The sequence below is a fragment of the Podarcis vaucheri genome (genome assembly GCF_965113315.1).
Source record: "Podarcis vaucheri genome assembly, chromosome: 4".
Taxonomy (NCBI): Eukaryota; Metazoa; Chordata; class Lepidosauria; order Squamata; family Lacertidae; genus Podarcis; species Podarcis vaucheri.
In genome coordinates, this window is record NC_138762.1 from 34108864 (window position 1) to 34133061 (window position 24198).

The 24198-nt window shown below is 39.8% G+C and overlaps 1 protein-coding gene across 13 annotated transcripts in view; it reads left to right on the forward strand.

Annotated features, from left to right (window-relative positions):
- The window catches only part of ZBTB20 (zinc finger and BTB domain containing 20), a 511117-nt gene that overhangs the window by 98532 nt on the left and 388387 nt on the right, over positions 1–24198 (forward strand). For 9 of the 13 annotated variants that reach the window (XM_082221566.1, XM_082221564.1, XM_082221570.1 and 6 more), the window contains exon 3: positions 23429–23555. The exons of 2 other annotated variants lie outside the window; for them this stretch is intronic. The gene's annotated coding sequence lies outside the window, so the exon portion shown is untranslated. Of the gene's footprint in view, positions 1–19352; positions 19432–19452; positions 19566–23428; positions 23556–24198 lie in introns of those variants that run through there. 2 more of the 13 variants (XM_082221568.1, XM_082221569.1) reach the window with 2 other exon arrangements.

Consider the following 24198-nt stretch of genomic DNA (forward strand, 5'->3'; position numbering starts at 1 on the left):
GTGATGCTAGTGGAAGCAAAATGGCACTCTGGCTAATTACCATGAAAAGCATGATAAATCATGGACATGTATCCTTGACTTCTGACTGATAGAGCCTGCTGAGTGCGGTCTCTCATGCATAGCTGCTTCTCCAACTAATTTAAGCAACTGGTGCAAAAATGGAGCACAAGGAAAGAGAAAAAGAGCACAAAAATATTATTAGGTTTCTTTCTTTAAAGTGTGTGTGTGTGCTTCCAAAAATAAATTGTAATAACTGTAAAGTAAACCTATGACTTTCATTTTTGGGTGTTTCTTTTTCTAGACAGCGCCTCATGCAGTCAGCTAATGAAAGAGCCTCATAGCTGGCCTTCTGCAAAGGTACAATTTATTAGTGCTATACGATGAGCTGCAACTTGCAACATTTTCTCTTCAATGATGTGCATTGTGTGGCACTCATGCCTGTGAAGAAGGACTGTAGCTCAGTGATGGAGCGTCTACTTTGCATGCAGAAGGTCCCATGTTCAATCCCTGCAATCTTCAGGTAGGATTGGGAACTTTCCCTCTCTGAAACCCTGGAGAGCCACTGCCAGTTAGTGGAGACAATACTGCCTTATGCTTCTTTACAAAACCCTGATGGTGGATGGGCAAGTGTCAGGCAGCCAAGGGACCATCTCCCCATTGCCAGACATGAAAACATAAAAAGAACCTGCTGGATCAAGTCCAGTGGCCCACCTCATCCAGCATCCTGTTCTCACAGTAGCCAACTAGGTGCTTGTGCAGGAGGGGAAAGTGCTGTTGCACTCAGATCCTGATTGTGGGAAGCTTACAATGAGGATCTGAGTGCAACAGCACTTTCCCCTCCTGCAGTTTCCAGCAACTCATATTCAGAAATACTGTCTCTGACGCTAGAGGTAGAACATAGCCATTATGGTTAGTTGCCATTGATAGCCTTGCTGCCATGAATTTGTCCAATCCTATTTTAAATCCATCCAAGTTGGTGGTCATCACTGCCTTCTGTGGGAGAGAATTCTATAGTTTAACTATGCACTTACATGAAGAAGTTTTGTCTGTCCTGAATCTTCCAATATTCAGCTTTGTTGTATGTCCACTTGAATACCAGATCATACAGATAAAGATAAACGGTATTTCTGTGTGCTGTGGCTTCCATCACAGTGTTCTGTTGCGCCATAAGTGGTTTAGTCATGCTGATCACATGACCCGGAAAGTTGTCTGTGGATGAACGCCGGTTCCCCCAGCCTGAAGCGAGATGAGCACCATACCCCATAGTCGCCTTTGGCTAGACTTAACCGTTAGGCGTCCTTTACCTTTACCATACAGATAAAGAGTAAACAAATACATTGCAAAATAAAAACCTAGCCGCCATTTAAATGTTACATGATGTGGTTATATTTTCTATTAGCATCTTCAGTTGGGCAGTCAAAGAATTTCATGATCCCATCTCCAGAATATAAAATAATAATCTACTGTCCTCTAGTTAACCGTTGGTTTTTTTGTAATATTTGTTCTGTTTTAATGCATGCTTTTCAAAAGCATCTAGCATTGTCTTAAACTGAAACTTGCTAATTAAATCCCAAGGCATTCCATAGGAGCAGAGTTAGACCACCAGCTGCTGTAGTTGAGCATACGTACAGTATTCTAACAGTGGGATTTCTGTAATCTCCCTTGGGAGCCAGTTCTTTGGTCTAGTTTTCTTTGTGCTTGTACATATCTGGGGTACCTGGGGTTGTTTCTCAAGTAACTGATTCTGGAGGTCAACTTGAAATCTCACACAACAGCTTTTCTGCCTGTGAGAAGAAAATCCCAAGATACACAACATTATTGTTTCTTCTGTAGGGTTGCTCTCATCTCAAACCCTCAGTGGAATTGTACTCCCTATCTACCAATGTCTACATGTAATAAAAAGCATGCTAACTGCACATGACCACTTCTTCTGGTATAAAATATAAATTATTGAAGGTCCCCAAACTGACAAGGAGTTCTTATTTTGTAACTCTAATATACTAAAAATGAGTTTCCGACTCTGAACCAGAATAAATAGTTGTTTCAGCGTAAGTGAAAATGTAAGCAAATTTGTCATTAATGTCATAGTTCATTTGCTCCATTGTAAATGCTATGTTCTATAAGCCAACACAGATATTATGGTTCTTGGTGGTTCTTTCTGTTTAGCAGTAGTAGAGCCCTCCTATGTAAATGAAAATCTCTCGACATTAGTGAGGATTAAATTTACGCACCAAGCTGCCATATTACTGGTCCATCTAGAAGAGTACTGTCTACTTCAACTGGTGGCAGTCTTCCAGGGTATTAGGCAGAGTCTTTCCAAGCACTGTTTGCTTGAAGAATCTCAGTTGAAGATAACAGGGTCTGAATTTGAGGCCTTCTTCAATCAAATTATATGGTCTGATATTGAACTATGGTGCCAAGCCTCTATACTCATCCTTGGGATCCTGGCAGAATGTTGACTTCTGTAAGAGGTGCACTGCCACTCAGCAGAAGCAAGGTGAATGTAGAGGTTTTCTGAAATGAATTTTTCCAAATAAATAAAAAATACATGCTTATCTTTTTGCAGTCCTATTTTCTGCCTGTTCCAAGGTCAGCAACTTGGTTCATGTTATATTGATTGTTTAAAAACTGTGCTTGGTAACCACCAACCTCCCTGCATGGTAGACCCTTCTCATCCCTTTTCCTTCTGCTGCACCTTTTATATTATGTACTGGAAATTAGATAAAGTTTTTCTAAGAAATATACATGCTCAATTTCCCTTTGTCAAGTTTTCAAATTGAAGAAGGTGAAGTTTTATCTCAGTGTGATGAATATTACAAATTTGGGCAGCAATGTTGCACACAGCTAGGTAAAGGTAAAGGGACCCCTGACCGTTAGGTCCAGTCGCAGACGACTCTGGGGTTGCGGTGCTCATCTCGCTCTATAGGTTGAGGGAGCCAGCGTACAGCTTCCGGGTCATGTGGCCAGCATGACTAAGCTGCTTCTGGCGAACCAGAGCAGCACACAGAAACGCCGTTTACCTTCCCACCAGTGTGATAGCTATTTATCTACTTGCACTTTGACGTGCTTTCGAACTGCTAGGTTGGCAGGAGCAGGGACCAAGCAATGGGAGCTCACCCCGTCATGGGGATTCGAACCGCCGACCTACTGATTGGCAAGCCCTAGGCTCTGTGGTTTAGACCACAGTGCCACCTGCGTCGCTGCACACAGCTGAAATATGGGTCATGTTCAAATAAAAATATATTCCACACATAATTTCACACATAATTAAACACATAAACACATAATTTCAATGGGATTTAAGAGTCTGTAACTGGAGATATATATATATATATATATATGCTTTCGTAGATTTTCACGGGTACAGGAATGCAGGTTTTGGTGTCTTCGGGTGTCTTCCCGTGTAAGAGTACTCTTACACGGGAAGACACCCGAAGACACCAAAACCTGCATATATATATATATATCCATATACTCAAGCAAAATTTAAGTCTTTATTGAAAGCCTACATAAACTGACATATATATCCTGTGACATTAGTGTTCCTAGCCGATTTATGTTACAGATAATGAAAGGGACAGACTGCAACAAAACTCAGTTTGACAGGGAATGCACTGGGAGTTATGTACAGCACTCATTTGAGTGGTGTATGTAGCCCCAGTTGAGGAAAGTCCATAAATATATCCTTAGTTTAAACTACTGTATATGAATAATCCTGCTGATTTCAGTGAGACTGCCATATGCTACAGTTTATATACAGCAAAATATTTTGCTGTTACTGAATTTATATCAGCGCTAACTTTGCTGAGAATGAAATTATCATTCTAGCCACAATGCTCCTCCATGATCTCATAAACAGTATTTGTTAGAGGCATAGCGAGTGCAAGGCAAATGAATGCACCCTGGCTTGTGGAACATGTTACTTTTTAAATACTGAGGCGTAATTCTCAGTTAATTGATTTGCATAAATATTTGCTTATGCACACACATACATGTATATATTGGTATGTATTAGAGTTTTAGTAAGTAAGAACAAACTTTGTAATGAACTCCATTGTCCTTGTATTCAAATATGTTGCTAACTTTTAACTTGAAAAGTTTCTGTTACAATCCAGGAACAATAGAACACTTCTCTGCAATATATGAAACTCTTGTAAAATTGTATAACAAAAATGAAATAATTTGAAAATAATGTTTTTTTGTACATTATCAAGGCCATCAAGTTTAATCCATGCTAAATAAGTAGTTTTAATAAATTTTAGAAGGAATTCAAAGAATTAGATGGTTAGTTCAAATTAATACGTGAAGTTTTGGCACAGCCATTCCCAAACTCTTCTTCTTGACCTTCAACACCTCCTACCCCCAATTAGGTTTGCCAGCAGAAGCCACTCCTGGCAGAATTCATTTTCAGGATCTAGATTTTAAACAACACAGTACTATGTCCCCTTAATAGGGTAAGCATCATGGATTGGTATTGCCAGGCATTTGCTGAGCCCCATGGGTGTCCATGGGGATGGTGCAAGGGGTGGTAGTTGCCTCCTCCCTGGGTAAACCTAACAGTATGAAGCAAATTTTGCAGGCAAATTGTTTCCTCACTTCTTTTGTGAGAATCTTGCCTGCTAGCACTTTTCAGTTACGCATGCTTCTTTGTTTTTGTTTATTTTGAGTATTCACTCCTCCCAGTCCTGAAAAATATCAGCGGATGCCCACACCCATGGAGCTGGCCTCCTGCCACTCATCAGAACTCCCTTATCCTTGCTGTTGCTGTAAATGAGCAGTCACTGACAAAGGCAAGGAGAAGGAAAGGCATACCCTGCTTCTCAGGTTGTCTCCTTCTGGGTGGTGGTGTATGCTGGGCAAGCGAATGGGTAGCAGCAACAACATTGAGGAGGCAGTGTTCTGTTCACGGAGGAGTGCTCCAGAGCCTGGAGCTGACTCTGCCCTTGGATCCCTCACTTGGTCTCTTAACTTCCTTCTTAGCCGTTGTGCCCAGCACTTCCCGTCTCTTATCACTCTTGTAAAATTGTTTGCCCCACTCCTGTTTTGGCCTTGGCTAGTCTGTTCTTCAACTGCATGGCTCTTCCATTCGTTCTCATCTCCCTGCTTTCTGGTTTCTACCTTCTTTGTCCTCATTTTCTTTTATCCACTTGACTGTCCTGCCTGGCATTCCTGTCCTCATATGTACAGATCTGGTTGCTTGCTGCATCTCAAAAAGGATAGTGTAGAGCTGGAAAATAGTCATAAAAGGGTAACTAAAGTGATCAAGGAGCTGAAGCAAATCCCTATATGAAAACACATGAGTTTTTTTTAGTTTAGAAAAAGGTTGAAGAAGAGGGGACATGATAAGTAGTGTATAAAATTACGCTGAAGTGGATAAAGAGAATACTTTCCCCATAATACTAGAGTCTGGGATCATCTAATGAAGGTGAATGTTGGAATATTTGGGACAGAAAAAAAGAAAAAGTGCTTTTACATGCAGCACATAATTAAATTATGGAATTTGCTATAACAAGATATAGTAATGGCTGCCAACATTTATGGCTTTAAAAGGAAAAGGTTACCAATGGTTGCTAGTTAGGATGGCTGTGTTCTATCTCTCCAGTATTGAGGCAGCATGCCTCTGAATACCAGTTGCTCAGGCACATGAGTAGGAGAGTTCTGTTGCACTCATATCCCACCCATGAATCTTCCATAAGTATTTGGTTGTCCACTGTGAGAACCATAGGTGGACTAAATGGACCTTTGATCCAATAGGGCTTGTCCTTAATTTTAGGCAAAGAGCGAGACAGTTTGCACGGTCCAGGTGAACAGAGCATTGTTCAGAGTTGACTGATTTCACTAAGTTAAGTTAAGTCAAGCAGATATATAAGAATGAATGTTTAATTATTAAGATACAAAATACAATCTCAATAATAAAATTACAAAATAATAACAACGAAGTCAAGCACGGGTGGAGGAAAGACGCAGGGCAAGAAATAAGAAGCAAAAAAAGAGAAAGAAATGGATAAATGTTGGTACATAATGAAATGTAAAAATGTGAATTTACAAATATAATGTATATGTATCACTATGTAAAGATTTCATATAAGTATTGCAACATTAATAAGAAAGAAAGAAAGAAAGAAAGAAAGAAAGAAAGAAAGAAAGAAAGAAAGTTGACTGTGAACAGGACTGTGCTTTTCCTGATGCTGCTCAGAAACATATGAGGACAAATGCTTACAAGTGCTCATAACATCCATAGCCTAGGAAAATGTATTATTTTCCAAAATGTCAAATTTCCCTCAACTGCAGAGTGGAATTTGAAACATAGCATGTTAGAATTTATCAGTTTTGATGACATCCATTAAAATCTCTGACTCCCATCCAAGTATATGCACCCATTAAAGAATGTTCATTAAAGTCCTTCCAAACAATTTGCAACTGTTGTGTTCAGCTGTTGTAAGGACAGGGACTAAATCTTAGAGTTAAAAAGAAGATGCTTATACATGTTTTTAAATCAATCAATCAATCAATCAATCACAGGCTCCACTCTGGCTCCGGATCAGCTGAACAGCACTGTTGCTTTTGCAGGTGGGTAGCATTACACATGCAAAGCCAAATAGCTGGATCAGACGAAGAATCCTGTGTACAGGAAATATTTGTATGTGCAGTTTGGTATCCAGCTGGATATACGTGTATGGTAAACTCCTAGCAGGATACTAACACACCTCCCTGAAAAGTGGAGACATGCTACCAAAAACCTATACAACTTATGACTATTCTGCTTTATGAGTAAAATATTAATAATAAAAATGCAACTGGAAAGATATGCTAGAAGGTTCATATTTAGAGGAGACTTCTGAAAGCTATTTAAGTCTAGGTGAAATACAGACACTCACCTTTGATAATTCTCTTTTTGTATGGGTGCAAGGTTATAGCTGGCGTTTTTATAAATAATGATGATAATAAGCCTAAGATTAAATTTAGGAAATGCAAGAAGAAGTTTTGACAGGCAATTTAGTCTTTATCAAACTTTGCTATGCTCTGCAGTCATTAATTTGCATTTGTGACTATTCTTTCAGTATTAAACACCATAATGCACTCAGAGTTATGGTGACAAGAGGTTGGATGAAACAAAGCCTTTTGCAGAAAAAGTCTATCATATGTTTCATAAAAAATGAAGTGGTATTGTCTGTGATTAACCGCACAGGCTCAATCTAGCTTCCATCAGTGGAAAATACTGCCATTGACTGTTTGATTTGAAATGGAGCAGGAATGTAGTGCTCACCAAACTATGCAATTCCATAATAATACCAAGCAGTATCCTCACATCATACTTAGAAATGCAGTAGGCAGAATAATAATTACTTTTGAAGACAATACATATAATGACTTCAGAGATTTCAGTTATAGCCATAGAGAATACGAATTCTATTAAAAGTACAATAACAACGTTGTAGCCCTATTTATCTGTAGTTATCTGTATCTCAAAATGAATCATATTATCTGGTTCTTTTCAACTATATTAGTTCTATTCAAGATTTTAATACTGCTCTCACCCCTGTACTATCTGATCACTTTAATCAAATAACAAGACTAGTATCCATCATGTGAAGCTCATTTTCTCTTGTCTTTCCTTTTCTCCTCCAAGAAAAGAAAAAAACACACACAACCCTGTGGGTTTTTAAATGGTTTTATGCCTCCTGCCATATGTGTATTTATTAACAAAGTCAAGGTCCAAATAAATGTGCTTTGTAAGAATGTTGAATTTTGAGGTGGCTCTTGGAGCCTTTTGTGATTTCATTCCACAACCTTGTTCCAAGTTGGATGAGCCCTACACAACCTGTCAACCATGTGCTTCATCTTGGTGCTTCAAGCAGTCAGCAAGATATCTTGGACTCAGACCACTGAATGCCTTGAAGACACACAGGGAAACAGAGTGTTCTTGAAATGGTTTCAATATCTGTAGCGCAATAAGTGAAGGACCAGTTTGATGTAGTCACAGTAGCTTGTGTAGCTGAGCAGATGGGTTCTTTGGTAAAGTCTGAATATAAGAATCTGGAATAATGCACTAGCATTAATGAAATAATACTAACTTTAAGAGATTGAATAATTAATTTTCTTACCTACTTTCTTTCTATTCTACATATACCTTGCCTTTATTTCATCATGGAACCCAGGTGACATTTACTGTGACTCTGAATCTGGAAAGCAGTTTTCATAGGTATCATCAGTGTTTCGGTTTAAGTTTTGTAGCTTGCTACAGAGAGACAAAGGCACTTCCACACATGCAGATCTGTAGGTAATAGGCATTCTGAATCAGAACACAGAATCCTCATTCCAGCCATGCCTACTCTTAGGAATGCTTGAGGAATTTGATTCACATTTTTCAGATGTTCTAATGAGGTTCTTGGTTCAAAATACAATAAAATAGCAAAAGATTTAAAATGTGTATTTTGAGGGGAAACCCATTTAGAACTGGGATTTTTTTAATGAGGAAATATGTGTTAAAATACCTCCTCGCATTTCCATCCTGCTTTTTTAAAAAATCAAAGATTAATATGGAAAGTGGACTTGAACTGACTTTTGGATAGACACATGGGAAAGTGACATGAATGGGAAATAGCCAGATTGCTCATCTTTTGTTCACCTCCACTTATATCTGATTGAGTTACCAACCATAATATAAGAAATGATAGCTCTAAACCTCCTCGACAGCAAAGCTACACAACTGGAAATATCTCTTGGGGCACATTGGAACATTACTCCAGTTCGTTACAGAACCCAATGGGAAGTGTTACTTTTTATTGCTGGGATTTAGAGCTAGGATCACTTATGGAAGCGCCATAGCTCAGTGGTAAAACATCTGTTTTGCCTACCAAAGATTCCAGTTTCAGTCCCTAGCATTGATAATGGGCTGATAATGTTCTGTTCAGAAACCCTGGAGAGCTTATGACAGACAATGTAGAAATTACTGAGCTAGATGGACCTTATGGGCTGACTCATACTGAAGGCAGCTTCATAGGTTCCTGGGCTGCAGTGCAATGATATCTCTTGTCTCCTGTACTGATCTTGCTAATTATTCTAGTCATATATTCTGTAAGATCGATTGATCAATAGATTTACAGATTCATCTTGATAAAGAATGACCACTATTGTTTTGCCAGTGAGCGACAGTTGAGGCTTGATGTGCCTCCCCTTTCGCCTGGACATGCGGTGCCATTTTAGGATGTTCTTTCCGTCACCTTCAGCCACCACGGAGGCTCACAGGTTCCTGCCAAACCCAACCTTCAAATGATCCAATCCATTGCAGGCCTGGGGGATCAGGCCTGGCCATTTACTTAGCCCGGTTGACCACTCTGCACAGCATCTAGTGGGCTGGGAGTGTCACCCACCATTCCTCTCCCTTCATTAATAGTGGTTACTGCCCTAACCATTTCTTTTCAGCTTGCTGGGCTTTGCTGTGGTCTTTTGGTGGTTGCCGTATTCGGAGCTAGGAAGGAATTTCCCCTGCTCTGCAGGGTTTTCCTTCCCCATAACTCTAGTCACAACTTTGGTGGTTTAGGCCTTGGGTGGAATCCTATAGTCTTTCAACCAATCAGAGTATGGTGAAGTGGTAACTCACCCACCTCCTGTTCCTTGTGGCGGCATTAACAGGGTACCCCGTTAGAGGGGTCTGGAGGGAAGTCTCTGTCCAAGGAGCCAAGTGCGTAGGGCTAGCAGGCCACAGAGCTTCCCTCTGCATTTGGGGGCCATCCGTGTAAACCTGTGTTTTACAGTGGATCCACCAGCAGAGGTGGGCTGAGAGGGATACACGCTCAGTGTCTATGCCAAAGCTTCCTACATCTGAAGTCAATAAAGTTGTGGTCATTTAAATCCCAGACAGTTGGGTCCATTCATTTTCCACTCAGCTAAGCGCACCTGGAAGGGGGACTCTGTGGATGGACACACAATGTATTTCAAAACACAATGGGAAACAAAACACAAGTACAACTGTTATTTTCCTTCTTTTTTGTCAAAATAAAAAAATTCCTTCCTGTAGCACCTTAAAGACCAACTAAGTTAGTTCTTGGTATAAGCTTTCATGTGCATGCACACTTCTTCAGATACCTGAATCTGAGGTATCTGAAGAAGTGTGCATGCACACGAAAGCTTATACCAAGAACTAACTTAGTTGGTCTTTAAGGTGCTACAGGAAGGAATTTTTTTATTTTGACTATGGCAGACCAACACGGCTACCCATCTGTAACTTCTTTTTTGTGTTTGTCTTTAAAAATGGCTCACCCTTATATATATTTTTAGCTTTCCCAAACATCCATACTTTAGTTCATCAATAACATAAAAAATAATAATCCACACAATCACTAGATATCATTAACAAGGGGGAAAATAGTATTCACCAGTTATCAACTACTAGTTGATCTGATATGTTCAGTCACCCCAGCCCTAATTCGTTTATAGTTCATCCTAAACATTGATTAGTTTATCACTTAATATTTTTAAGCAAAAGAAAGAATGTCAAACTTAGTGGAAGGCCAGGAAGAGACTTCTGTTGAGAAGGACCTCAATCTGGTTGCCACTTATTTCACCTCTGAGGATGCCGGAACATGAAAGTGATTCTCTGAGTACATCTTAGTACATTTTTAAGAAACCTAGTGACAGCCCTAATTTTCCTGTCTAGTTATGCTAGCTTTTTAGTTTTATTATGATAAGAGCAAGCAATTGAATTAATTTTGTATGGATTTTTCCTTGTCCTTGTGTGTGTGACCTCTTCAAGAGCATTAAAAGTATGTGACGTTATATACCATGTTTGTAAACCTCTGGGAAAGCTAGGTCTGCCTCAGATATATTACATTATAAATGGAAAACTGCATCTAATCTTCATTTTAGTTATGTGTAATTAACATAATTCATGTATCATTTTCAGGAACATGATAGGTAGCCCACCTCTGTTATAATAATATTATTCAAAAACTGTTGCCTCAAACGTGAATCAGAACAATTGGCCCTTACCTTGAACAAGAGTGAATTTGGTCTTTTTGTTTCTCACTTAACTGCTTCAGGACTTTCATATTGTTAAAATAAGCAAAGAGTCCTGCATCTGCAACCCATGAGGCCCTGAAATCTGCTGCTGAATGAATATTGGACACCTCAAGATCCTAATAGGAGCCAATGAACTGAGTAAATGTCCAGCGATACCAGCGTGATTTCTCACTCCACTGCATGAATATAGTAGTTGGTCCCCCCACATGCTGCCTTCAGCAACCCAGAGAGAACATTTCTGATTCATCTAGGAAAACAGTAGCTTATATATAACATTTTACTATTAATAAGGTCCTGTTTTTACTGAGTTATAACTGTTTTCCTAGTAAAACTGAAAACTTTAAACATTTCAGCTCAAGCTGTATTCTTATAAGCCTCCCACATTTATACCCATCTTCCTGGCAGGCATCCCAAAATATGTTTGGGTTAAGGTATTACACATTACATTTGATGAGGCTTTAGCGTTCCCTCTTGCTCACATCAATCCTTATTTCTGTTTGCTCTTATAATTTACAGTTAATGAAAGTTCTAAGTTTACCTTTGTTTTTGTTGGCTTCTGTACAAGAGACCTTCAGACTTTACAGTCTTCCACTGAAATGGAAAACAGAGTTAGGAAAGGCAAAAGCAAAGTGAATAGTGCCATTTTTTAAGAGAGGATTCTAGATGCTCGTCAGTACCGATGTGATGCTGTCGGAGAATACTTTGCTTTTAAATTTTTATATACAGCAAAATGTTTTCCTCTGTCCAGATTCACATGAGAACATTGATCTACATGTTCTTCCTTTTAAAAACATTTACTGCTTTACATATATATTAAATCATGCAATTAATCAGATAACAACCACAAACACTCCCCACCACTACCCTTTACAGAAAAATCAGGCAAAACACAAAATATATCAGGATGACACTAAAGTTGTTGGGGTGATAACAGTCCAAGCTGTGAGACATTCAAAGCTCATAATAGTATCTATGCAACCATGTAATATGCAATGTGGCAGGACCTGCCCTGCCATTGGAGTCTCTATTTGTATATTGGATAAACAAGCACTAATCAATAGCAAATATCTTCTTCTTTTTTATCTCTGGTCGCTCATAACCTTTGCATCAATTTTTCAAGAAGCCTGGTCTCCCATACCACATTGTACCAATTATTTAGAGTAGATGTGCTGAACTTGTCTTGCCTTTGTAATAGACTGGATGAGAGCCAACAACTGAAGTTCAATCCAGATAAAACTGAGGCACTGTTAGTGGGTGGTTCCCTAGACTGGATGGATGGGAGGTTGCCTACTTTTGATAGCGTTACAGTCCCTTTGAAGGAGCAGATACACAGCTTCCATTGCTATTGCTTGAAGCTCAGGTGGCCTCAGTGGGATGGAGTGCCTTCCATCAGCTTCAGCTGGTGGCCCACCTGCACTGGACAGATATAGCCTAACTTCTGTTGTCTATGCTTTGGTATCTAGGTTAGATTACTGCAACAAATTATATGTGGAGCTGCCTCTGAAGACAGTTCAGAAACTTCAGCTGCTGTAGAATTCAACAACTAGGTTGCTCACTGGGGTAAGATGGTTTGAGCATATTCTGGCCTATCTGCACTGACTGTCAATTAATTTCTTGCTCAATTAAAAGTGCTGGTTTTGACCTATAAAGTCTTAAATGACTCAGGACTGCTATAGCTTAAGACAGTGATGGCCAAAAACTTGGCCCTACAGCTGTTTTGGAACTACAACTCCCATCAGACCTAGCTAACAGGACCAGTGGTCGGGGATGATGGGAATTGTAGTCCCAAAACAGCTGGAGGGCCAAGTTTGGCCATCACTGGCTTAAGGACTGCCCCGCCTTTTAAATTTCCAAATACATTCTTTCTGAGCCTAAAATGTTACATGTATTGGAGATGCCACCTCATCTTATTTTCTCATTCAAATAATGCCTGGATCATCACTAAGGGAACAGGTGACATGTTGGATCTCACATGACTCTGCACTTTCTCATAGATATGGAAGGAAAAATTATATGACCCATACTTGCCAGTTACCACAGTGTGGTCTTGCATCCTTGTTCTCAAAATTTAGATAAGGTTAGGGGAGCAAATTGTTATGGTATAATATCTCACCATAGTACTGATTCTCCACTGTCTGTTCCATTTCTCTGCAGCAGGGGTGATATGTTTCAGCACACTTGTCATGCTCAGCGAGCTGGGACAATGAGTGAGGCAGAGATTGGAAGTGACTTTGAGAAATACTAGAAGTTAAAAATAAATTGCTGGAGAGATGTGAGAGGGATTGCCAGAGGATCACTTCCTCGAACCCTTAAGAGACAAATTTCTTTGCCAAAATTTCATTGTTATACGATTGCAGGGGGAGGGAATATATGGGAAACCCAAATAGATCCCTAAAAGATTTTACTTTTCAAAGAAGAAAGTATTTACAATTATGGACGTGTACAGTATTTCTTTGAAAGTTTGTCTGCCCTCCCCTGTACCTATAGCACCACTGTTTCCATAGCTATTGGTTCCTTAGGAAACTCTTCAATACATAGATGCCTTCTGATCACCTCAATGCAAGAGAAAGCACAGCAGAAGTTGCTATACACAGTCCATTTCATCCTGGCATTAAAAGCTGCTGCTATACAAGATCAGTTCCAGTCCTCAAAACCCATTAACATCTTAAATGCTTGAAAGCAGTGTATTTGGATGCTGTGCTCTTTAAAGGCACTGCTGCTGATTTATAACAAACTGTAAAGACATACAATGAGCTTTAAAAAGGTGCTTTACTGAAGCTGTTGCATTGAACAGATGCCACAAAACCATAGGCACCAAACTGTAAAGCTGTATTAGTTCTTCAGTGATGTGTAAAGAATATCTTGCTGTAAAGAATACCCAGCAGTGGAAAAAACACCTGCTACTAGTCTTCCTGGGCATTGGGAGTGGATAACAGCATACATCAGGGAAATTCCCTGGCCTGTTCCAGAAAACAAACAATATAGTTATGCATAAATTAAATGTCTTAAGTTTCACAAAATGAGTTTGCTCTGTCTTCTTCCTGAGAGCCCTCCTCCCACTTTTTTGTTTTCTACTTTTATCTTTCATGTGGCCTATTAAAACATAGTGCCAAAATGTAACAGCCAAAAGGATGGCTAATGTCAAAATGCACACCAGTCCTGTAGCAACCAGCCACTAGGGGTTTGATTATCACGTATTCTGTTCGTTCTTATTTACAGTATTTCTGTACTGCATTCCAGCAGTGTGGTCAAAGTGATTTAGGCTTTTTAAAAAAGCCATTAAAAGAAGTTTTTACTTGATTCTAAATAGAAAACATTTTGATGGATGAGGAGGTCGTTCCATAGCTCTAGGGCAGTGTGTGTGTGTGTGTGTGTGTGCGCGCGCACACACACACAAATCCCACCCCTTGCTGGTGACTATCTAACAATCAAGAAAGATGACACCTGTTGAAGCTTCCAGATCCCACTCATTCAGTGTTCTCTAATGTGTAGAACACGATAGAATATTCTAATCTAGACACTTCTAAATCATAAATGACAACTCTCCCTCTGCCAGCAGTAGGTGCAGCTGGTGAGTCTACCATAAATTGGTAAAAACAAAGAAACAAAAGAAAAAGTTATGGCTGCATTTCAGGAGAAGAGTACCCCCTAAGATCTACCCCCAGGACCATTAACAGGGGGGAAATTGATTGATTTTTGTCTATAAAAAAAGTAAGTCAATTAGAAAGTTTTAAATCAAAATGCAGAGGCAACACTAATGCTTTGGCACTTGGGAGAGAGCACCTGGATGTTTAATCACTGAATCACCGAGCGATCAGAGGACGGAATGTTGACCACCCACACGTGAGACTCAAAAGGGGGCACTCCCAAAGCAGCCAAAAATGCAGGAGCAGCTCTATGGAGGATGATAGCAAAGTGGTATTATTTGTTTTCTATACTGCCCTTCATCCAAGAATCACCAGGAACTTTACAATATAAAAACATAGTTCAATCTGTGATCCTGTTTTCATTTCGGCACTATCTATATCACAGTGGCTGTCATGGGGGACTTGCTCCTCCTGTCTTGCATCTGGTGATGATTCTTAACAGGATGGCTGCAAACAACAACTTAGATGCAGGCCCAGTTTATGGATCGGATACTGAGTCAAGTCATATCCCAAATGTCAGTTCAGTTTACTGTGTGCAGCATTCTGTTCTGCAATCTCTTTGTTTTTGCCGGAATTTTTCTTTTCCAGCTCTTGACCTGGTGCACATAAAGGAGGACAGTGAAGGGAATGATTCAATAATTTTCCACATGATTTTCTCAACATTATTGTATGATTTTGTAGTAGCATATTGCACTAAAGAAAAAGTATTATTAATAGTTAATTCTTTCAGGAAGAAAGTTGGGTATGCTACAGTGGCTGTCATGCTGTTCCTATAATCTCTGCCTTGCTGCCCATCCCACATGCTATAACCTCATATCCATTACGTTCTGGTTGTAAATATATTAAATGGTACTTGCTTCCTCTTATTTAAATATGATTGACTTCTAAGTAATTTGTTTAGGATTGGGAAGCCCGTTTCTTAAGTGCATTGTACTTAGTTTTATTAAGAATGCAAATGGTTTTTGCAGAACCATCAAGACACACTGTCAATCTAATGTAATAGGATACGCTCTTTTAGCCTTTAAATCTATTATTTGGATGAAGTTCTAGATTGGACTGAGGAAGTTCTAACCCTGTTTTCTCCTCATACACTTTCATTATTTTTTAAAATTGACTATCTTGATACTTTTAAGCAATTAGTTTATTATGTTGTGGCTCAATGTAGCCTTACATGGGGGAAAAATTCCTCTATCCAACCAGTTCCAAGATCTATTCTTTAATAATAAGTGTACTAAATTAAAATATAAACAGAAATGCATGAACTAAAGCAATACTAACTTTTGGATTGTGCTAATGGTTTTCAGTCCATGGAAGCTTATGCTGTAATAATTAGTGTTTAAGGTGCCACAAGACTGTTGTCTTGCTGCAATGTATTTGTTGTGGTTATCACTGTGGAAATTAAAGAAAAGCTAGAAAATACATCTTCTGATACAGTCAATCAGAATGAATATAGGATGTTCTGTTACCATCAACTTTGTCTATATTAACTGGCAGCAGCTCCCCAGGGTTTGAGACAGTCCTGTCTTCCCTAGAGATATCTGGAAATGTGAGGGGCTGAACCTGGTGTGTTTTGCATGCAAAGCATGCACTCTACCACTGAGCTAAAACATGGCAATTCAGCAAATATAGGGATCAATTGTCTATACAATTGGGGCTGCTGCTATTGGGGGATGTCCAGTTGGCATTGACTACTTCTTCTTCTTCTTCTTCTTCTTCTTCTTCTTCTTCTTCTTCTTCTTCTTCTAGTATTTGTACCCCACCCATTTGACTGGGTTTCCCCGGCCATTCTGGGCAGCTTCCAACAAATATGAAAGCATAATAACATGACAGGGCCTTATTTGTGGAATGCCATCCCTGGTTGAGATAGTATTTGAAACGGTTTTTATAATGCTTTTAAATTTATTATTATGATGATGACACCCTGAGCTCCTTTGGGAAGAAGGGTGGGATATAAATTGAATGAATGAATGAATGAATGAATGAATGAATAAATAAATAATGATAATAAATACACATTGGTGAGCATCAAGTAGCTTAGAGGATCCTGGAGAGGCAGAGGTTCGAACAGGGCTCACACTTCTTCTAAGGCTACCTTTACCTGAAGTTTCAGGTGTGCATAAAGTAGAACTAGGCAAAAACTTCTGATCAGGAACAAATGCAATACTGCCAAACAATATTCTGGATCAGACAGGCATGACTTTAAATGCAGATGGGCAAGAAGAATTCCCCCTGTTTGGCACTGCGTACACCTCATGTCTCGTTCAACCTAGTGTCTCGTTCAGCCACTTTAAAGCGCTCACCTGAGGTTCAGATCCCTGTTGTGTTATCTTAGCACACGAGGATAAGATGACCCAGTTTGTTGGACATGTACAGCATTATACAAAATCTTGTCCACCTAAGTACATGTTTGAATTGGGATTCAATTAACTTATGCCTGTCCTGACATTATGAAGACACACGTTTTTGGTAGTTTTCCAGGTCCATACATGTGTCTTGTGTCGAGATGCAAGTAATAATAATGATAAGTGACAGCATGTGCCTTAATTCAGGTCAGCATTAAGAACATTGTGATTTGTGTACATCTTATATTCCCGATTCCCCATCTTTGCAAATGAAGAGGTTCCTCCCTTCCTTTTCTTTTGAAGTTCTAAAGCAGAACTGCTAGTGACCCACTTTTGTGAACAGTTCTCTTAACTAACCCCTGTACTCAATCATACATTTTTTTCCTCTCTTCCACCCACTGTCTGTCTAGCCTGGTTTTAAAATTTTATATATGTACTTTTAAAAAATTGATTAGTTGGAGAGCTGCCCGTTCTTCTGTGCTGTATAATAAGGATTTTTTTTATAAAAAAAACCCTGCACACAGAATTCTGTATAGTGTAATTAAAACTGACCCAGATTTGGACCTGAGAACACCAGGACTTAGCCAAACTTGCCATGAGCTGAGTTCTGATGGCAGATGGGAACTAATGAGGACATACTATACTCCAGAATTTCCCAGCTGCTTGGCTCCTTTTTTGTACAAACAAGGTTTGGAGTGAAGTCCTGATCCCAGGAGTATGTTCAGCAAATGTGCTGCACCCAGCGTTTTGGGAAGCGAGGCAACACTGACAGCCTGTTTCAGAGTATTTTTAAGGCCTGAGTTCCAAAGGGCTTTTAAAATATAATTGAACATTAATGCAGACACATTATATATTAGCTTCCTTTTCCACCAGTGTTGGAAAAGGCTACCTGCTTCAAGCACTGCTTTGATTTCATGCTTATGTTCCTCCTGTCCCAGGACAGAGCCAGACTTTATTGAATAGGGTGCACTAACATCACAATGTATGGGCTCCGTATCCTATAGGTTCCATGATCTGTTCAACGTCCTGGGACTCTTCAGGTAGATGTAATTGAATCGGGCTGAAGCAGCTGTAGCTGGCATGTGGTCCCTCGGATTGCTAGCACCTGCTTATTTTTTTGTAACTCACTAGAGCAAAAGTTGTGCCAAAACCAGCATTGGTCTTGGAGCGGATAAAGCACTCCACATCTTATATCCCATTCCCCTTCCAACCAAGCCGCGTAATTACTGGTGCCTGCATTAATAAATTCTGGTAGTGAGCAGGGGTAGGTTTATGCCGCTTCTTGTCCAAGCCTTCCTTTAACAAGTGCTCTGCCAATTCCTGCTCTCCTCTCCATAAGCAATAAGTGACAGGCTTAATACTGATCAGGTGCTCTGGATTGCTCTGCCCTCCTTACAAAACTGGGCAACCCAGCACTTTCTATATCCAGTTTAAATTACAGGCACCAAATTTTATTTGCTGCTTGAACAGTCTTCCTGGCAATTTCAGATGAGTCTTGATGTCTAACAAATGATTGCCTGCTCTTCTGAACCCTGCTTTTCTGCTATGGATTCTGTAATTTTAACTCTGTTATTGTTTCCACAATAAAGCTTTTGCCATTTTAAATTGTTAAGACTGTAAGGTGGTCCTAGAGCATTTGTTTTTGCTACAACAAACATGGCTACCCTTTTAGGAGTTGTTTCCACAATATAAATGTTTTAAGGTGTACACTTTGAAAGGGAACATGGAAGTTGGTACAGCATAGTAGGACTACTAATCACCACCACTATTATTTATTAAACTTGTTTACTGCCCTTTGTATGTCACCATTGTGGACAGCTTCCTTGCTGCATTCACTATCACTAGGTAAGCTGAATAATGAGCCCTTACCAGTTTTCAATTGTTTTCAACCAGCCCTCTCCCAACCTATTTCCTTGCATTAAGCTCTGGAGTATACCAGGGAGCCAAACGGTCACTTGGGGTGACCGTGTCAAGCTATTTGGATGTTCCAGAAGTCAGCCAGGGATTTGATAGACGTCCCAGTCATACCAGCCAGAAAACCCCCCAGAGCCATCTATGAACCCGCTGGATTCATCTTTCTCCAAGGGCAGATTATCCTGATAGGTTCCCCCGTCTCTGCAGAGGGGGAAAAGTGCTGAAAGCCTAATCTCAACAGAAAGTCATCTAATGATGAGAAAGGACTGTTGTCAATACCCGCCCCCGCCCCCCAGCTTTCAGATCACTCACTTCCTGTCCAGTTGAGAAAACAAGGTCCAGAGTGTTGCCTGCCACATGTGTTGAGCCAATGACATGTTGGGACAGCCGCGTGGTCATAATGGCAGCCATGAAGTCCTGAGCCATCCCAAAGCCAGTTGCCTTGGCATGGGTGTTGAAGTCCCCCAAAACCAGCAGTATGGGGCTCCTCAACATCAGTCATAAAGGTGAGATCGGCCTCCTCATCCATAATCAGATAATGGATGAGGGAGGTCTCAGAGTTTAGCTGGCATTCAGCAACAGCAGCTGCAGAGCCCAGGGCTAGCTGATAGGATAACCGTAATTCCCCAGACTGGACAAGGTATGGTCACTTCCTACCTGTGCCCTGTGCCCCTTCTCCAGCCTGCCTACCCCCACCCCATACTTTCTCTTGTCCAGAACCACTGTGACTAGGGTTGCTCCTGCACTCTCCACCTCCTCTCTTCCAAGGTGCATCCTATATCCCTTAATTTAAAAATAATAAAAACCCAAAATTTAAAAACCCACAAGCTTAAAAAAGTAAAAAAAAAACAATTTTAAACAGGGCCGTAAAACCAGCAACACCCCCCCCCCAAAATACCCCCTAAACAATGCCCCAACCCAATAGTCTGCTCAGCCACCTCAGCTTTTTATAGCTGGAGTTAGCCACGGCTTTGCTCACCTAGGCCAGGTAGAAAAGGCCCACAAGGCTGAGATGAGGTGCTTATGGATTCCATCAGATTTTGGTTATGCATTTGAATTGTGAACCTATGTGAACATATGCCTTACAAACCTGATTTGCAAATAATGATCAAATCATAGTTTACAATTATAGTGTGGAAGGCAAATGCAGACCATGATTTGCCAGCGTGCATGCAACAGCAAACTGTGGTTTGCCACAGAAGCAAGGAAAATGGAATGTATAACAAGGAGAGAAGGAATGAGTGAGTTAGCCTGAGACTCACTTGCCTTTTATATGAACTGAGCAAGTGCCTGTGTCCATGCTTTTGCCATGTATGATTTGTGAAGAGGGGTGTGTGTGTTGGCTTATCACTTAACACAGAGACATATACTTTCCCTTACCTTGGTTCACGGCTGTTCATTATATCTGCTGTAGCAATATAATTGCCTGCCATTGCTTTATTTTTGTTTTACATATTACCTGTGCCAAAGTATTGTTTTAGTTTGTTTTGGTTTTTAGCGAAAAATATATCAATAAATATCTAATTATGAGGTGGGGGGGGACATACCAGCATACATAAACAAAAAAGCAAATTAAGAACACAGAGAATATAAAAGATGCTATATATGCAGCAAGTAAATAAATCCTTATATGTCAATCAAACATAAAAGGTTCCTTGCATTGATACAAAACATGGAATGGAAAAGGCTTTCATTTGTAAGTTTTTTCAGTCCCTGCTCAGTACAGAGAATCACACTAGTGCATCATACTCTTGGCTAGACCTGATGCTCCCCAGAAGGACCAATCCTGCTGGACAATTTAGCTTATTAGGATTAGGAAGATGCTTCCAGGATTCCAGTTTGGCCTGATAACCAAACAGATGGGATAGGAGGATTTTAAATGACCAGAAACCTTCACAAGTTATAGGATATTGTGGAATATTCTCTAGTTGTGCTTAATCAGAAAATGTGTTGTATTGGGTTGTTCTCCCAGGGAAGCCATTTAGCCTAATGGCCCACTGAAAGGCAATGGGTAGCTGAATAATTGGGACAGTGATGGCAATGCTTTAGTTTTGGCTAATGCCATCAGGTTAAGTGATGTGTAGCCAGTTGTTTAATGAGTAAAAAGTCTAGTATTTTAAATTGAGCCATATTTTGTTAGATCAGTGTAGGAAGTTGAAGGCTCACTATCTTTGTTGAGTTTTATATGCATTTGTTGAACTTCGTGTAAGATTCTTTAGAGTATACTGGCTGTGCACAATCCTTTTCTGTCTTGTCAAATGTACATTTGTAGCGATGCATCTTACTAGTAGTTAATTCCACCAGAACTCTGGTGGCCTGCAGTTTATGTCTCCTAGTTTGTACCGTCTGTTGTGTGACTTATCCTGTTGTTTATTAAAATATTTATAGACAGCTATTTACCCAGGTTTCAAGTCTATTTATAGATTTATAGACTATACAATACAGTGCAGTTGTTGTTTGAAAAAAGAACAGGCTAAAACAGCAATGAATTCCCAAAGGACAACTAAAATGAAAAGGCTTTCTTTTATTTGTTTGCTAATGCTTATCAAAGTAGGAGTTCTTCAAACTTAGCATTAGGGCTGCTACAAAAAAGACCCTGGGCTTGGTAGAGGCTAATAGAGCTTTCCCATTAAATGAATTTCGCAGCAGGGCCTTTTGAGATGATTAAGTCCTGAGGGCTTGACATAATCAGGAATGTTCAGGACTGGAATCAGCACTTTGAGTTAAGCCCAGAAATAAACTGTCAACCAGTGCAGGTGCTTCAGAAACAGATGAGGATATATGGAAACAACCGTCTCAATCTCTTATCCAGTAGACTGCCACATTCTGCACTCCCTGAAGTTTTATAATTATCTTCAGCAGCAGCTCCACATAGTGTGCATTACGGTAGTCTGATCTAGAAGTCACCAAGGCATGAATAGCAGTGGTCAGGTTTCCACATTCCAGCACTGAGTATAGCTATAACATTAGCAAAAATCCAGAAGCAGTAACCCCAAGTTGTGAACTTGGTCCTTACACACCAGCCACTGATTTCCCCACTACAATTAATTCTGTTTTATCTAGGTTTACCTTAAGTTCATTTGCCTTTATCCAGTTCCCCACTGATTTCAGGCAAGCATTTAAGCCTTTCATTGCTTCACCTGGGTTGAATGAAAAGGAAAAATAGAGATGGGTGACATCAGCATACCAAACTCCATAACGCCAGATAACTGGTCCAGCAGTTTCATGTAGATTTTCTGTTTTCTGCTTCTATTCAGCTTTAAGGTGGCAACTTTAACCAATAATCCATTAGATTACTTAGATTTAATTGCCAAACCCTGCCTTTGTATTCTCTCATCCTATTTTCTTCTTATGGAATTTGACAAGGAGATAGCAGTTAGTTAGGTGGCCGTGATTCTGTCACATCTAGTTAGAAGAAACTAAAGCATCTAATTATTTTTGAAGATTCCTTCAAAAGTGAATCTTCTCCTTATAGTAGGACTCTATGATCAACCCATTTGTTTAGTTCTAATAGGTAAAAAAAAGGTAAAGGTAAAGGACCCCTGGACGGTTAGGTCCAGTCAAAGGCGACTATGGGGTTGCGACACTCATCTTGCTTCAGGCTGAGGGAGCCAGCGTTTGTCCACAGACAGCTTTCCGGGACACGTGGCCAGCATTACTAAACCGCTTCCCTAGGGCCACTACCAGACTGTCACTATTTTCAAGTTATGATTCAACTGTATACCAGCAAATTTAGGTTGCTGGCTAGATGGGTGTCTTCTTCCTCCGTCTACTTCATGTGCACCCTTCTTGAAGTTGCCTGCTTGGTGGAAGAGGACGACCAAATAGATTTGGGGTTCTTGTGCACCAAACCTGTTTCAAAAGCAAAACTTCACACACACACACACACACACACACACACCGCCCACCTATTTTGTTGTGGTAAGAAAAGTGACAGGAAATTAACTGGAACGGGTAGAATAATGGTGGTGTTGGGTAACAGCTTATTACTTCCATGCAAAGCAAACAAACAAAAGCAACTCAGAATGCCAGTGTATAATCCTGAAGCAAATTTTGTGTAAAGAAATCACAATGCATAGTGAAAAAACAGGTGGTCTGGAAGAGCTATAGATTGGTGATGCTTCCTTCTTTAAAATGGAAACATTTAACAGTTGCAAGTGAGTTTTTCCAAGTTACTATGACAATTAGACATGTTAATTGCACATATTGACAGTTGAAGTTGTAAGTGCCCTTTGTGTTGCATCTCCTGTTGTTCTGAGGCCTACCTAATATCTCCAGTGGCATTTATATTATAAAACTCTGATAATAACTGAAAAAATTGCTAGTCTGAAGACAGTAGTGAAAGTAGATATTCAAGTTTGTGTGCTCTCTTTTACTTGCTCTTTTACTTTTATTTCAACAGTTTGTATGCCACTGAATTAAAGCAGATGCTAAGCAGTGAACTTTTTAATGAAAAGTTGTGTTCTTGTGCAGCTCTAAGCATCTTTCTTCTTCACCTTCTAGGGAACTAGAGGGCTTAACACATCTGCTGCTTCTTGCTCCTGCTCTGAAAACAATCCCTCCTTATATTTGCTAGTAGAGCTCAACCTTGCATCCCACTCCATCATGTTGATTCTCATTTGGCTTCATGGTAAGCTTGTATTTGCTCTATGTATCGCTGTAAGGTAAAGTCCTCATAGGCTTAGCATACCCCCGATAATAACATTGAGCACTGAAATCAATATACTTCATGCCCATCCAAAATTGTTCAATCATGTCCCAGTTCCCATTGTAGGAAAAGGGTGGGCGTACTGAATTAGCATTGAAGTTGAGCTTCTGCATAATTTTTTATACAAATAAAATATGAACTAAAATATGTGACAGAATTAAATCCATCAGATCTAATAAAAGAAATAGAGGGAAGCAAAGAAAGCTTGGACCTTAAATCCCATTAACCAGGCCAGAGAGAAAATGTGTTAAAAGGGAGCTGCACTGTATCTTTTCGCATTGTCTGTTGGAATAATCTTTTTCACCCTTTAAGTGGAGTGTTTAAAAATCCTGGTATTTCTGAAACAAAAAGAATACACAGCCACTGAGCTAGCTGGTTTTTATACCTTTTCTGAGTATTGTCCTTCAGTACAATACGGAGCCATTTCTTTGTTCTCAGAAGCAAGCAGTTAAATTGTATGTAAATGTATGCAAATTAGATGCTGTCTAATAAAGAGAGTCATTAGATGGAAAAATATTTAGTTTGGCAAAAGAAGAGAAAAGAGGGGAAAAGAAAGCAGGTGTAT